Source organism: Artemia franciscana, chromosome 1 (genome assembly GCF_032884065.1).
Source record: "Artemia franciscana chromosome 1, ASM3288406v1, whole genome shotgun sequence".
Lineage (NCBI taxonomy): Eukaryota > Metazoa > Arthropoda > Branchiopoda > Anostraca > Artemiidae > Artemia > Artemia franciscana.
In genome coordinates this window covers 13,811,728-13,828,159 of record NC_088863.1, presented here as the reverse complement: position 1 = coordinate 13,828,159, position 16,432 = coordinate 13,811,728, and the positions used below count along the sequence as shown (strand labels likewise).

The 16,432-nt window shown below is 35.0% G+C and overlaps 2 protein-coding genes across 2 annotated transcripts in view; one reads left to right on the top strand and one right to left on the bottom strand.

Moving 5' to 3' along the window:
* The window catches only part of LOC136026093 (FGGY carbohydrate kinase domain-containing protein-like), a 461,793-nt gene that overhangs the window by 405,321 nt on the left and 40,040 nt on the right, over positions 1–16,432 (top strand). The window lies entirely within an intron of this gene.
* Positions 3,749–16,432, bottom strand: part of LOC136026085 (FGGY carbohydrate kinase domain-containing protein-like) — a 99,894-nt gene continuing 87,210 nt past the window's right edge. The window contains exons 17-19 of the transcript XR_010617202.1: positions 15,142–15,336; positions 12,419–12,598; positions 3,749–4,220 (exon numbers count right to left, since the gene is read on the bottom strand). The gene's annotated coding sequence lies outside the window, so the exon portion shown is untranslated. The remainder of the gene's footprint in view (positions 4,221–12,418; positions 12,599–15,141; positions 15,337–16,432) is intronic.

The window sequence follows — 16,432 nt, the reverse complement described above, 5'->3', positions numbered from 1 at the left end:
AATGTTGACACATTCGAGAGAACTGTCTGTTGCTGTTTTTCTTTTGATAATCCGTGGATGATTAAGTTAAGTTTACGGTCTTTAGCTTCGATTTCGAGTAGTTTCGCTTCGATTGCATCACATCTCGACTTTTGCTCTTCAAGCTGGTTTTCTAGGATGACAATCTTCGAAACACGAGACTTCGATTCATTTTTCAAAATTTTAACCCTGGAGTTTTGTTATGTGGTTTTTGAGCAATTTTTAACAAAATGGCTACCTAAAAATTTTATTGGATGTATCTGAGGAGAAAAGGGCATGGAGGGGCTAGTTGCCCTCCGATTACTTTGACTTTTAAAAATACACTAGAACTCTAGATTTTCTATCGAAAGAGCCCCCGTTGAAGTTTATACGACGAACCCCTTCCATTTGAAGTTCCTCTGTGAAAAAAAAATAAAACATTTGAGCCTTATTGTGTTTTCTATAGGCAACACCATGGCGTTGCCTCTGATGGAACGTGTTTTATGAGGTTTCTATTCTTGTGAGGCTGAATCATTTTTAATTAACCTTTGCCCCCCCCCCAATGATCTCAGACACTTGTCAGATTGTTGTGCTATTTAAAGCACTAGAATTCGAAATGTCATTAATTACATTTTGGCTGCAAGCCACTGTTATTTTGTAATTTCTTTCTCAGTAAGCAAATTTTGAAAACTTCAACTCATTGTAAAATTACGTTGGTACAAGTACTCTAAGAATGAGTCAAAGTACTAGTCCTTTAGAGGACTAGTCTCTCCAGGTGCGTACGGTATTTTTTGTGTGGTATTTTACGGTATTCTATTAAATAAATAAAGAAAAAATAATAAAACGAAATGAAAAAGAAATTGTGAAAAAATGAAATATAATGACCTGATTAAGGTATTTGCAAATGAAGAATAATATTAACAAGTCAAATACTAATACATTAATTCCAATAATTTCTTTTACGAATATGAGTTTCACCCGGAACATTGGCAAGAACCTGTCCAGGATCAGACCAAACACTTCTTGGGCCAAAGGTGCTACAAGCCGCGTTTAATAGATCGTGACGCTTTTTAGTTAGGTTTTCCGAAACAAATACACCTGACATTGCGAGCTTACTTTTTGCTGCAAACACTTTTCCAGGAATATCCAAGTTTGAAAATTTGACCAGAACGGTGGTGATTTCCACATTCTCAGTTTGAGTAGCAGGCATATGGAAGCGATTAGCCTTTTAGAGGTCCATTTTTTATAAAATGTTGAGACTGCATTATTTGTGTTTTCACTCCATTAAGATTCCTTCAATACCATATTGGGGTTTGGTTTCCTACCGTAGATAAAGTATCAAGTTAGGTATCCTGGTCAAGTTGGTCAACTCTGTCTTCTAATTCAGATTAATGCCCTGCCTTATAATTCTAATAACTACTGATGGCCATAAGTGGCCTCTCTAAAATGAAGTTAGAACAAGATCAAACGGTTTTTATTTTGCCCTTTTACGATCTGCAATCACGAGGGGGACACTACAGGTATCAAATTCAATAGTAAAATTTGCCCCCAAATGTGCTCATGTTTGTAATATGCGCTGGGCTTTTCACACAAGTTTATGAAATTTCAGCAAGGATTATATCCGATTCAATTGAAAACTTGTTTGGCTCTGCACTCTTTGAACTTCGATAGTGACCTGAATGTTCGTTGAACTATTTTAAACTACATTGGTATATCACAACTTCAATGAGATACGTTTGGAGAAAAGAGGGCTACGGGAGGGGCCTAGCTCCCATCCTATTACTTTTGATTTCTAAAAGAGAACAAAACTATAGTTTCTAATCAAAAAAGCCTCTTCAAAAGTTTTAACGACCACCCTTTCCATAAAAGCCTTGCATGCCCCTGAGACATAACTTACAACTATTATCCCTAGCCTTTGGGAGTTGGTATCAACCCCGGAAGCCTTGTTACCTTTTTTTTACTTTTTTTTTTTTTAACAAATTGACTATACAAAAACTTCTCTTAGAAAAATTTGGGGAAAAGAGAACAAGAAGGGGTGGCTAACTGCCTTCCAATCATTTATGACTCTTAAAGGCACTAGAACTTCTTATTTCCAGTTAAATGAGCCCTCTCTGAAGTTTGTACGGCCAACCCCTTTTATAAGACCTTATATGCTAACAAAGGGCAGCTATTATAATTTATAGGTCTTGCCCTGAGCGCTTTGTGTGTATATGGGGGAGGGGTTTACCCTGAAAAACTTGATTACCGGAACTTTCACCTATGTTGAATAAAATGACAAAAACAAAATTTTGATTAGATGTGTTTGAGGAAATGGTGGGTTGGGTTTTAATTTCCAATCATTTATTCTTAGAATGGGTACTAGAATTTTATATTTCCCCTCGTATGAACTCCTTTCAAGGATTCTACAATGACTTCTTTTATGCGAAAACCCTTTGTCAGAAATTAAAAATAATACAGTCTGGTCATATCGCTCTTTCCTTAAACATTTTCCAACTGACAAAATTCATCCTGGGCGCTTGGCTTTGTTGTGATTCCACGACATCAAGAAACCCCATTTTTTTCATTTTGTTAACCTTGCGGTTTTGTTGGTAGAAAGGTGTTTTTCCCCGACTATTGGATGCTGGAAGGGAATGTTAACAGAAAAAATGCCTGCTTGCCTATTATGTTGACTGTAGCGTAAAATCAATGAAAACCAAAATCTTTTATAGATGAAAAAATACGAGCATCCATATAATTTTATAAATATTTGAAAATAGTTGTCTTCGGGAAACAGCAACCGATTCCGAAAAATACAGCAAAAAGTTAGTAGATAGTAAGTAATTAAGTAGATTATAGCTCAGGAAAAGATTAGGACATAAAACTTAGGAGAAACTTTGAATCTTTTAAAAGCATGACTTTCCTTACTTCAAAAGACAGTTGATGCAGACTTTGAAGGAAAATAAATGAAAAAACAAGTTTTTTCAACTGAAAGTAAGAAGCGACATTAAAACTTAAAACGAACAAAAATGAATCCGTATATGAAAGGGGCTGTTCTCTCCTCAATGCCTCGCTCTTCATGCTAAGGTTTGACTCTTTCTCTCAACTCTACTTTTTAAAACAGTAAAAAACTTTAGCGTAAAGAGCGAGATATTGAGGAGAGAACAGCCCTTGTTTAAATATAACAGCCCTGTGAAAAACCCTTTTTTAAATATGTCAAAATCCATTTTAATCGCATAATTTTAGCAAAACTAACACCTTTCTTCTGCAGATTTCCATAAGTTTAAAATGTTTCTATTTTTGACAGATAAACATTATCTGTTTACATATATTTAAAAATAAACCATGAACTGTGTTACGATTCCCTGCAGTAATACGGGACGGTGCAGGACATTCTTAATTTTCCACAAAGATTCTTATGAAAACACACTGAGTTTTCCGACGTTGAACTCTTCCCCTTAGAATAAATCCATTGTTATGAAATTTAAGACTGAAAGTATTGCTTTGCCAGTTGATTGCTCTAAAATCATATTCGACCTATTAGTCTATTTTATTTATTTTATAATTATTATTCTATTAATTCAGCGGTATAGATTAATGAGCGTACAGATATGGTACTTCTTTTTCTAACATAAGAAACAATTATAGGATTCCAGGACTATTATTTTGAGCAAGATTACCTTCCCAACTAACTCAATCTTTTTATCAGGGCTCCTTAAACAATTCCTGACTCTAGGAGCAGCAAGTAGTAAGTATATGATTAGCTGTAAGAATACAAATTTCTAGAGTTTTATTCCACCAAACTTTTCAATGTTTATTTAGAAAAAGAGTAAATAAAATGTCTCCAACTTATTTTCTTGTTTAACTGTTTGTTGACTTAGGATACGATTTCTTGGCTGAGGAGCAGAGGCTGTACAAGGAGCCGAAGAGCTTGAATGAGCAGTAAATTCGTTTAGCTAGGGATGAGCAAAAAAGATAATTTATTGAAAAAAAAGTAAAGGGTTCTATTACTTTTAAAATGTAAAAAAGGGGAGAAAAAAGTCATTGACGACAATTTTACGGAGAATGAAACGACCTTAATGTTGAGAACCCTTGATTTTTATTTAAATTTTACAATTAAAAGTAGGCATGTCTGTTGCAGCACCTTTTTCTGTGAAAATGAATGCTATCACACAAAAAGACGGCAACAGTATACGGACTACACAGAATTAAGTTCGAAATTTACTGCTCAGCTCTCTGATTTTAACCTAGAAAAGAAAAAGGACATTAACTGATTGGAGATAAAAGACAAGTAAAGAAGTGATAAGAAAAAAATAAACCCTGAATAGAAGAGGATTAAGTAAACAAGGTAGAGAAGAAGAGGGCTAAAACAAAGTCCTCTATGAAGTTTGGGCCTTAAAATGACCATGACTGCTTCCCTTGAACGTGAAATATGAAAAAAGAAGAATAAGCTTGGAAGAACACTAAGGAGCATTTAACTAATAATTATAGCAAGGCGTCAGTATAGGAGTTTCTAGAGTAAAAAATAGGTTAAAAATAGTATATTTATTCGATAATGAAAATTTCTATATAAATATTTTTTTTATATTTTAAAAAAGTATTTAAAAAATTTTTAAAGGATATAAATTTTTTTAATGCTTTTATAAACAAGCTTTTTATTATTCTAATTAAACGATCATAGTATTTCAAGATTCAATCTTTAGCATAAAGAGTGAGATGGCTTCACCCTTCGTGGCTTCCTGGCTTCACCTTGGCTTGGGAGGTAACACTCTTCGTATACGTAATACTTTATGTTCGTTTTAAGTTTGAATGTTGCTCCTTAGTCTCAGTTGAAAAAACTTGATTTTTTAATTTAACAATATCTTTAATTCTGAGTTCTGAGTTCTTTATTTAACATTAAAATCCATAAACAAAAAATTACTTCAAGACCATCTCCCCCATAAGGCTCCATGGCCGGGAAAGAACAGGGGAGAAAAAAATACCAACAACAAAAAAATATAAACAAAAACAAAAAAACAAAATTGAGTCGCCCACCTTAATAGTCTCCAAAAAATGACAAGCTAGGCAGGGGGTAGCACATGATTTCAACAACTCAATTAAATATCCAACTCAATCCAGAGACATCAACTCCAAGGGAAACCGGAATAAAAAATAAAGAGACAAAAAAAAACCAACAAACAAACAAAATTATTTACTAGCTAGAAAATCTCTAACATAATTTTTGAACATACCAAACGAGTGGTAGTGTCGTACGAACTCTGGGAGCGTGTTCCAGATCCTGTTGCAAGCTGTCAGAGGGTTGAAGTCAGACCTCACTGACGGTGTGTGAAGAACCAGTAAATTGTTGGAAGTGCGGAGATGATAAGTCGATTGATCAGAAACAAAAGATATATTATTACATAGGACAGCAGGAAGATGGCCGTGCAACTGTAAAAAAACGAAAGAAGAACAAGAAAGAAAATAGAGAGATTTCAAATCAAGCAAGGGTTTAAGTGAAAAACGGTTAGTTTCCGGAATAAGAGTCCTTGCTTTATCATAAAGTTTTGAAAGTGGCTTCAGAGACGAGGGAAAAGTTGACATCCAAATAACAGAACAATATGAAACATAAGACTGAACTAGGCTACAGAACAAGAGTCTAAGAATCGACCCTGGAAATATATATTTGAGCTTTCTAAGGATTCCGAGACTCCTGGAGACTTTCATTTTAATCAGGTCAATATGATGCTTGAACGAAAGATTTTCGTCAAGCAAGATGCCTAGGAATCGAACATAACGATCCTTAGGTCTACTTAGAGAATCTCTTGATAAATTTATTTCATTTAAGTCAGGGCAAGCCTTTGAGACTCTGGAGAAAATGAGAAAACATGACTTTTCGACATTTAAGGCAAGATAATTTACATCAAACCACTGGATAACTCTTTCAAAAAGGGCTATCATCCTTGAACGAAGATCAGATTCAGTTCTACCAGTTGTGCCAAGAGTACTGTCATCAGCAAAAGCAATAAGTGTATCCGGTAAGGACAAACTCTTGTCACAGCTAGTGACGGATACTGGTTGACAAAGACGACAGCAAATGGTAGGTTTTAAATTTTTAACCGCATTAATGAGGTCATTGACGTAGATTAAAAAGAGTATCGGCCCAATGACAGATCCTTGTGGAACACCAGACTCTATTCCAGAAGGATTAGAAAAGTCCGGATGAATCGAGATGACTCGACCAGATAAATATGATAGAAACCATGAATAAGCATTCCCTCTTATACCAATATGGGACATTTTCAGAAGAAGAATCTTGTGTGTTAATGAGTCAAACGCTTTTCGAACATCAAGAAAAAGAGCAGCAGGTATCAAACCAGAGTCAAGAGCTGAATTTAAATAATTCAAGAGAGTTGCACATGCATGCTCAGTTGAATGTTTCGCCCTAAAACCAAACTGAAAATCATGAAAAAAGTGTTTAGAATTAAGAAAATCAAGAAGTCGAGAAAGCATAGCTTTTTCAAAAATTTTACTAAACACTGATAAAAGAGATATGGGACGATAATTTACAGGATCATTCCTTGATCCACCTTTAAAAAGGATGATAACACGAGCACGCTTTACAGCACTTGGGAAGACACCATTTTCAAAAGAAAGATTGACAAGTCTCGTGAGGGCACACACAATGACAGGAAGAATGAACTTGACAACCTTAGTCGGAATACGGTCTGGGCCAGAAGATGAAGAACCCCTCAAACAATTGACAATTCTGGCTATTTCAGCTTCAGAAACAGGTTCCAATGCCATTGATTTAGGACAAGGTGGTCCTAGATAAGACCTAAAATCAGGTAGAGAAGAAGAAGGACTTACAGAAGAGGCTGTAGTTTTGCCAATATTAGCAAAATAGGAAGTAAACGCATCTTGAACTTTTAGCTCACCCTCTACATTTTTTCCGTCAATCACAACACTTGAAGGGACAGAAGGAGGCAGAAAAGATGGCCTGATAACAGAATTGATTACTTGCCATGTCTTCCTAATGTCTTTACCGCACGCAGAGAACTTTCTATGATAAAATAACGATTTAGCCCTTCGGCAAAGCGAATTGTAAACTCTTCTATAAGCTTTGAAAAGTTGAAGCCGAGAATCACGCGAAAATGGCTTAGAGCATCTGTAAGCCTTCCAAAGATAATTTTTCTTCCTCCAACTTTTAAGGAGTCCAGGGGTCATCCAAGGATTCAAAGGGGTTGTTCTTTTCGATGCTGGATTCGACTGGGGTGCATTACATGTATCAAAGATAACTTCTTTCAAAGAATCATAAAACGAATTAAACAAAGAATCTATAATCCAAGAATTAATAATCCATCAGGTACGAGTGACATCCATTGTCGTTTTTTCGCTATTCCCCGTGTTTCAAGTGGCCTAGTGGCCTCAAGTGGCCTAGTATTTTGTATATAAATCACTTTCAGCTCTTCCGTGGAAAACTGTATCTGATATTAAAGATAAATTAACAATATGCTATGATAATTGCAAATCAGGGATGTTACAATAGGTATGGTGTCAGGAAATTTTATGCAACTTTTTCCGACCGTGCTATCCTCTTTGAGTCTGGTCTCCACTCTTTGCTTCGAGGAAGTGATCTTCATTCATTATTTTCTGTTTTAAAAGTTTCTTTTTTATTCGGTATGTTCTTACCCGAATAGAAAATTAGCTAACTTGGCGGGAAAGTATATTATTTTTATCATGTTACATAATCAAAAGGTTATTACGTCTGAATCATCATCAAAACTGTGACGTTATTACGTAGTTAAACTGGTGATGGATAAAAAATATTAAAGAATCAGCTGACAATCTCAACTTTTTCATTGTCACTGTTTAATCTCATTTAACTCTCAATTTTGTGTTTGTTTTTTTTTTTTTTTTTTTTTTTTTAATGAGCACAAGAGCAGAGTGAAACCTTGGGAACTGTTCAATTCTTGTCGTTGGACACTTACGGGGCAGAGAGCCATCTCTGGGAAACAAAAGAAAACAAGATTTTCCAAACCACAAGAAAACAACTATGAACCATAAAAACCTTTAGCTTGCAATGGCCAGCCTAATTGTGTTTTTTTAATAATGTGAGTATAATTTACGTTAAACAAAAAAGTTTTCCTTTTTCAGTCGTTATTATCAATATTATTCCAAGGGGTGGACCCACTTATCAGTGGGTCAAGGCTCTGGTCTTCAAGGCCCATTGCCTTTACACCCCACAAACTAAGCTCTATTTATGGTTTGGGGTGCAATGATAGGTTCAGCCACCTTACCTTACATAAACACTATATAGTATTCAATAGACATTATAAAAAAATAAGGCGCTTGATCATTTTGGCTATGAAGGGCTTATACGACCAGAAACACCTAGACCAGGAAACAACCATTTTTATAAATCATCCATTTAAACAATACCTACTTTTGTACAATTTTGCGATTTTCAGGGAGGACCTAAGCCTAATAGCACACCCACTACCTATAATAGCACAGCCCCATTCAAGTTGCATAGCCCGGCTCTGTCGTTATTTTAAGAAGTTCTGAAGAAACTTTATAATCTTGACAGGTCAGTTATGAAAACTAAAACAGCTGTCATTTTTGGAGAGACTACTAACGAAACTACTCGAGTTATACAGGAAACTTAACAGCAGAAACCCAATTCATATCATTTATTTAATAAAAAAAGATATAATTCAGAAAATTAAAGGAACTCAAATTTTTTCCAGAATTTTGGAAATACCCCCAAAAAGGAAGAAGAACACTAAGCATAAAAAAAAATTTTCAACAGAAGCTTCAACCTTCTTTCAACAGAAGGAGGAGGGAGAGGGACAGAAATTAATATCCAACCCCATAATCGGGGAAAACGACTTTATCAAGTCAATTTGTGCAGCTCCCTGACACGCCTACCAATTTTCATCGCCCTAGCACGTTCAGAAGCACCAAAATCGCCAAAGCACTGAAAACCATCCCCTAAATCCCCCAAAGATAGCGGATCCAGTACGGTCACGTCATCACGTATCTACGACATTTGCTTATTCTACCCATCAAGTTTCATCCCAATATCTCCACTCTAAGCGTTTTCAAGATTTCCGGTTTCCCCTCCAACTCCCCCCAATGTCAATAGATCTGGTCGGGATTTGAAATAAGAGCTTGAGACATGAGTTCCTTCTAAATATCAAATTTTATTAAGATCTGGTCACCTGTTCTTAACTTAAAAATATCTCTATTTTTCTATTTTTTCCAAATCAACACCCCCCAGCATCCCGATCTCTCCACTCTAAGCGTTTTCCAAGATTTCTGTTTCCCCTCCAACCCCCTGTGTCCCCAGATCCGATTCAAATTGGAAATGGAGCATCTGAGACATAAGATCCTTTTATATATCAAGTTTCATTAAGATCCGATCACTCATTCGCAAGATAAAGATGCCTCAATTTTCACGTTTTCCAAGAATTTCGATTTCCCCCTCCAACTCCCCCAAATTTCACCGGATCTGGTCGGGATTTGAAATAAGAGCTATAAAGCACGAGATCTTTTAAATGTAAAATTTCATTAAGATCTGATCACCCGTTCGTAAGGTACAAATACCTAATTTTTTCTAATTTTACCGAATTACACCCCCCCCCCAACTCCACCAAAGAAAGCAGATCCGGTCTGGTTATGTCAGTCACGTATCTTGGACATGTTTTATTCTTCCCACAAATTTTCATCCTAATCTCTCCGCTTTAAGTGTTTTCCAAGATTTCCTGTTCCCCTTCCCCCAAACTCCCCCCCAATGAATCTGGATCCGGTCAGGATTTAAAATAAGAGATCTGAGTTACGAGGTCCTTCTATATGACATTTCATTAAGATCCGACCACTCCTTCGTAGGTTAAAACTACCTCATTTTTTCGAATTTTTCAGAATTAACCCTCCCCACCCCAACTCCCCCAAATAGAGCGGATCCTCTTCCGGTTATGTCAATAACGTATCTATGAGCTTATTTTTCTCACCAAGTTTCATCCCAATCTCTCCACTCTAAGCGTTTTCCTAGATTTTAGGTCCCCCCCAGCTTTGCCAAACTTCACCAGATCCGGTCGGAACTTAAAATAAGAGCTCTGAGACAAGATATCCTCCTAAACATCAAATTACATTAAGATCCGATCACCCGTTAATAATTTAAAAATACCATATTTCCTTTTTTTACGATTTAACCGTCCGCCCATTCCCCTCCCCTCCAGATGGTTGAATCAGGGAGACGACAATTTCTAATTTAATCTGGTCTGGTTCCTAATACGCCTGCCAAATTTCATCGTCCTAGCTTACCTGGAAAGTACCTAAACTAGAAAAACTGGAACCGACAGACCAGACAAATTTGCGATCGCAATATGTCACTTGGTAGATATCAAGTGCCATAAAAACACAAATCCTGGATACGACCTTGATAGTATAGCATAGATTTACAATTACAATAGTTTCTTGTATGTCCCAAATCCAAACATTCAAACCAAGGCAGACGTGGAAGGGATTTTTGATTCTTATTCCTTGTCCTAATCGATTCCTAAATAATAAATTCTTCATCACGTCAAACTCAAGTCAGTTTTTGTTAAACTATGAAGATCATTTTATTTCTTTAATGGAAATTCAACATTGATAGGGTTCCAAATTCCCATCCAAGATTAGAATGTGTAAATTTTATGTCGAAACATATCGTTTTTACGGGGAAAAATTCAAACGTTGCTTATATGCACACTACAGTAGCAGGAATAAGGAGTAAGTAAAGACGTAACAAAACAGACAGAACATTTACAGTCTAAATTTAACATTCCAGGCCTTGAACAAGACCCCAGTTTCAGATCACTCCACACCCAACACGAAGTTGGACGGGCCCCATATCCAACACGCTTGGAGCCCGTAAACGAAAACGTTTAAATTCCCGCTGGGTTGAACATGGAGATCCTAAAAACGTATGCCTCGAACGTGGGCCGATGCCTGAAACCGGGGCTCAAGAGGGATGGCTAAAAACCAGAGTTTGTGTCCCTCAAAAGCGAAAAAAGAAAACTCGTATATTAATCTAGAATCAGATATAAACAACTATAACCGTTTAGCTGTTTTTGAAACGTCTGCTAAAAAGGTTACTGAGCCGAAGATAAATATTAAAACAAAATAATTTAAAAATACTTAAACTAAATTATTGGTCTGGCTAATGATCCAAATGATCCAAATTCCTGCTAATGCAGGAATTAATTCAAGCACAAGAAACAGATCACAGTTCATAGGTAAACACGGTAATTTAATTATGACGCACTTGAATTGCAAAAACTATCAGTATTTCCAGGTTACTCCTTTGTTCTTTACGTTATGATAACAACAGCTCCGACTTTCAAGGTGTAATCATCTATACTGAAAACATAGAGTGGGTGGGAGGGAAAAAGTGCTCCCTCCCCTAAATAATCAAAATTGCACAAATTCCTGTATAAAAATATAGCTTAAGAATTCCATAACCTGTAAAAAATAAATATAAATTTTATTGTTTTTGTTTGACATAGGAATATTAATTGGCAGGGCAGGGGCGAATGCCTCCTAGTTTTTCTGTCACCCCTCCCGCCTCTAGATTTTGAAAAATACCCTCCCTTAGTGTTTTCATTAAAAATTAAATTATTTAGTGTTTCATTAAAAAAAAAAATCGAACAGAAACAAAATTGAACCTGCTAAATTTTGAAGAAAAAAATTTACCACCCCCTTTAAATTGTCATAAATGACCCGCGTAGCTCAGCACCAGAAACAGTGGAAATCTGACAAGATAGCTTAAATGGCAAGAAGAGCCAATAGTGACTGGTTTTTTTAGATTTTCTCTTTAATTTCACGACTGATTTGACGTCTCATTCACCCTCTCCTGAAGATCTACTACAGCTGGCAGTTAAGGAGTTCTACATATATGAGTTCAGCTTACGGTGTGTTTTCAATAAAATGGGCTATTTGACCTTCTGCACCATATTGCTACCAAACTTTTGGTTTATCGAGATTTAGTATCTTTGCTTAGCTATCATATTTTGAATTACAAACCAAAGGAGATAGCAGCAGGTTAATGTTTATTCAGCAGGGCTATATCCAGGATTTTAGTTGGGGCAAGGAGAATACAAAAAAAAAATTTAAAAAAGCATCAAAAAATATTAAATTTTTGATGTTTTACGAGTCAGAACAATATTATGGGGGGGGGTGTTCATTTTAAGATACACAGAAATTATTATGTATATGAAGGGGTTCGTCCCCCTCAATACCTAGCTCTTTACGCTAAAGTTTTTTTTTAGTACTTTAAAAAGAGCTATTTATTCTGATTAAACGGCATTCGTGATTCCTTAATTTAATTTACTTCATTAGAAAAAACTCATAACTAATTCATGGGCTGAAATTCATTCTGTTCATTCTACCATTGATCATTATATATTTAAACCATAAGGAAGCTCACCTGTAACTTATTTTCTTCAATCCACGATTTTATGGTCTTTATTTGATCAGTTAAGGAAATCAGTGTCACCGATATATTTTCTAAATATTCTTCATTTTTGGACTTCTGCCTTATGACTTCTACAGATCTATTGATTGTGTCCACTTCTTTTGTCACGCTTACTAGGTCCAGTTTCAATTCCTGTAAAAAAATATAAAAGAAATTAAAAAGTTTAAAATCAAGGCAACACTAGGACATTCATTGCCAGATTCGTCATAAAAAGCAGATATCAACATTTATATAAATGTAACACCAGTAGCATCAAATTCCAATCCATCTTAGAACAAGAAGAAGAAGAAGAAAAATAACTGCATTTCTATGATACAACAAACTACGAAGAAATATAGTCCCAGAAGCCATAGTAATTATGAGCAACTACTTAATTTTCAGTCAGCTAGCTATTGATATCAGATTACTTACAGTTCTTTATTTAAGTAAAATGTACACCACGTTTAAATTATATTTAAAGTATGTATATCAAAAGTATTCTTTAGAACCAAAAAATTTATTTTCCCCTATTTAGTCTATTTGTAAAACATGGTTTTTTAACAGTTTTTATTTAACTATTTTCAGTTAAATTGTGAAAATTGTGTCTACTTAGTTCTTCAATACATATTTAGTATACTATATACTATACTATACAATACTATATACTATATACAATACTATATACAATACTATATTTAGTATGCATTGAATATCCGGACACACTGCTCCTACGGAAAAAAAAAGGCAAGAATACTTGTCCAATGAATGCTTGAATCTATGTGTGGTCTATTAGAAAAGGTTTATTAGAAACGGCCACATCCCCAGTGGCAAAGGTAGACATGGGCTCAAATTTCCACAAACTTTTTTAATTTTTCAGGCTAAATTGGAGGATAATTATTGAATATTTTTGAGATTCAAATATTTCATAATATTAAAATATTAGGTTAAGCAAAGCTGTATACAAATTTTGAGCCAAATCAGATGAGAGGAAGGGCTCACAGTAAGCAACTAGGTTTTGAAAACAGAGTCAGCAAGTTAAGAAAAAGGCGGTAATATGCTTGGTTCATACAGAACAAGTTTACAAATACTCGGAATTTGACTAGAAAATAATTCGATTCTTTCTAAATCAAGAAATATTTTAGTTTCATCTACTGTCTAACAAATACTACAATATTTTACACGTTCTACCCTCAATAGATCTTAAGACTTTAAGTACAAAAAAAGAAAACGAAAAGTTTTAAACAATTACATCTAGGGGTTAAAAGGCTGAATTAGAAGTGACATGTCATTTATTAGTGAACAAGCACGTTTGCCACCATGATTGTTCTTACACCAGTCACATATCCATAGTGACTCTGGATGTTCAAGTAAGTTTATGTAAAATATTAACTTTTAGTCCAGATGTCATGAGTGTGGTCATTCACCATGTTGCCTTATTGCTAAATCTCTTTTGATACTGTTGATTTTAAAATTTCACTTAGTCGTTTACAATGTTTAGGTATTAGAGGATCTTCTTTGAATTAACTTGACAATTTTTTATTTGGAAAATCTGTTAGAGTTATTTTAAATGATATCGTTACTAGTCAGTTCCCTGTTAAATATGATGTTCCACAGGGTTCAGTCTTGGGCCCGCTCCTTTATTTCTTTATTTGTTGTTGATAACAAGAGGTTTTACATGCCGGATTCAGGACTCACACTGTTTGCCGGTGATACTGCTACTAGTTTCTCTAATCATAGTAAGGAGGCTCTATTGGAAAAAGTGAAGAGTATTTGAACCGCTTTGAACCAGCCCTTGTATGTTAATGTGAATAAGACGCATTTTATAGCGTACAGTAGAATAGAAACACAACCCTATTTTTCTGGAAAATGTCACCTCACGCAAAAACCGCAAAACAACATGAGTGTGCGCAATATCTTGGATTTAACTTGGATGGTCGTTTTAATCAAATTTTTATTCAAATTTCATAACATAAGGCAGCAAGACTAATCGGAGGATATGTAAAAGAGGATGATGACACGTGTTCATTTTTTAAGAAGCAGAAGATTATAAAAGTAGGCCAAATAAGAGATTATCAGGCCACTATTTTTGCTTGCGAGTGTTCAAATGATGTGTTTAATGTGTTCAGTGTTCAGTGTATTCAGTGTTCAAATGATACAGTACACAGTGTGGTTTTACGATGCGATATTTAGGACCGTGTGTATAGAATTCTCTTCCGCCAAGCATTAGACCGGTTGAACACCAACAGTGTTTTAGAAGTGAAATAAAAAGGTAAGTTCTGGGTGGGCACGTTCAAGCCCCATAGTTCTCTTCTTTTCCTGTGTATCTTTTCCAATTTTTTTTTTTTTTTTTTTTTTTTTTTTTTTTCGACGACAGAGTTTGTTTTCCTGCTCTTTTTCATTTTTTCGTTGTTGTTGTTAGTATTTTGTTTTTGTAATTATTAGTTGTTACTATTCACTCGACCTCAGTGCTTTTATCGTATCTAGTTTAGAAGGGTTACTGCTATTATGTATATGTTGAAGTGTTTTGTTTATAAATGAAAATATTAATCTATTCATCTATTATTATAGCATGTTCCTGAATGGTATTTTTTTTTCTGACACAACGCTCAAAACTTTGTAAAAAATTATCTTAAATATTGAGTTATTGCCCACTGCACAGTTTCTGCTCATCCAAACTACATGTAAAAGGCACTTACGTTCACAAATTCTATCAGTGAAGATAGCTCCAGGCTCTTTTCTCTCATTCTATTTTCTGTTGTTTGCATCCAACTCTGGAATGACTAAACACCCAGCCAATATTCACCACGAACAGCTCGTCCTTGGCGTGCCTCTGATTCTGTTTCTTCTATTTTCACACGAATCTTCTCGAAGAATGATTCCAGATCCCCAATCTACGAAAAGGTAAGACAAATAAATGTAAAACAGATGAAAAAGGTGGGGGCATGTACCTAGAAGTTGTACCAAAGCTAAAGGAGAAACACTATGGACGGTAATAAATAGAGTAAAAAGAGAAGTAAACTAACAATAGTAGAAAAGAAATAAATTAAACGATGTTTAGATGTGAAAAGGTTAGAGGCGATTATCTGAATTGGAAAGCTTTATTATATTTCTATCAGTTCACTGTTATTAGTAACATTGATTTGTGGCTATGTAGCAACAACTATTGTGGCTATTTCTCTTACAGCCATATAGTAGAGCTTATTTTTGGCGGTTATTAGTACTCTTATTTGTGGCTATCTTACATTAACATGATGTTCTTTTCTTCCTTTCACAGGTTAAAGATGACTTTCTAAACTTGAGAGTTCCAATTTGGATAAGTGACATTGCGTTTTTGCAGGATTGCGTTTTGGATCATTTTGTTTCTAACTAGTTTTAGTCATTGTGTTGTCTAATTTTTGCAATACAAGGATTAGATGGCGCCACAAAGTCTATGAATTCATTAAGATTCTTTTTATATGTACTGCTGAGAATAAAATTAATACCTGGCATACCCAAAACAAAGTTTAACTTCCATTACTCCTAAAACAAGGGAACAGTTTTGTTAATATTATAATCACTATTTTTTTTTTGTATTCGCTTGATAGATTGGTACCAGTCATTATTGTTTATTCTCAAAAAATTGTTGTTTTTTCTTCACTTCCTAGGCTGTAGCTCTAATGTGAATCCAGCAGGGTAGCTCACCACCACTTTATGTATGGTCTAATGGGAAAACACATATGAAAAGCAGATTAGATGCAATGCATTACTTCTTGGTAACATATTGAAATTATGAACGTTCTAATACTAGTTTAGCAATTTCAAGCGGCTATTTTTTTTCCAGTTGGTGATTTGGCAAAACTTGAATTTTCTTCTTCCAAACTTAGAAAATGTGAATTTAACTTAAAGGCAGATTCTATAAAACATCAAGCTACGTTTCAAGCTACTTCAAGCTGTGCTCCTTTCATTTTCGTTAATACACTAGCGGCAGGTTTTGATTGTCCTGAGTAC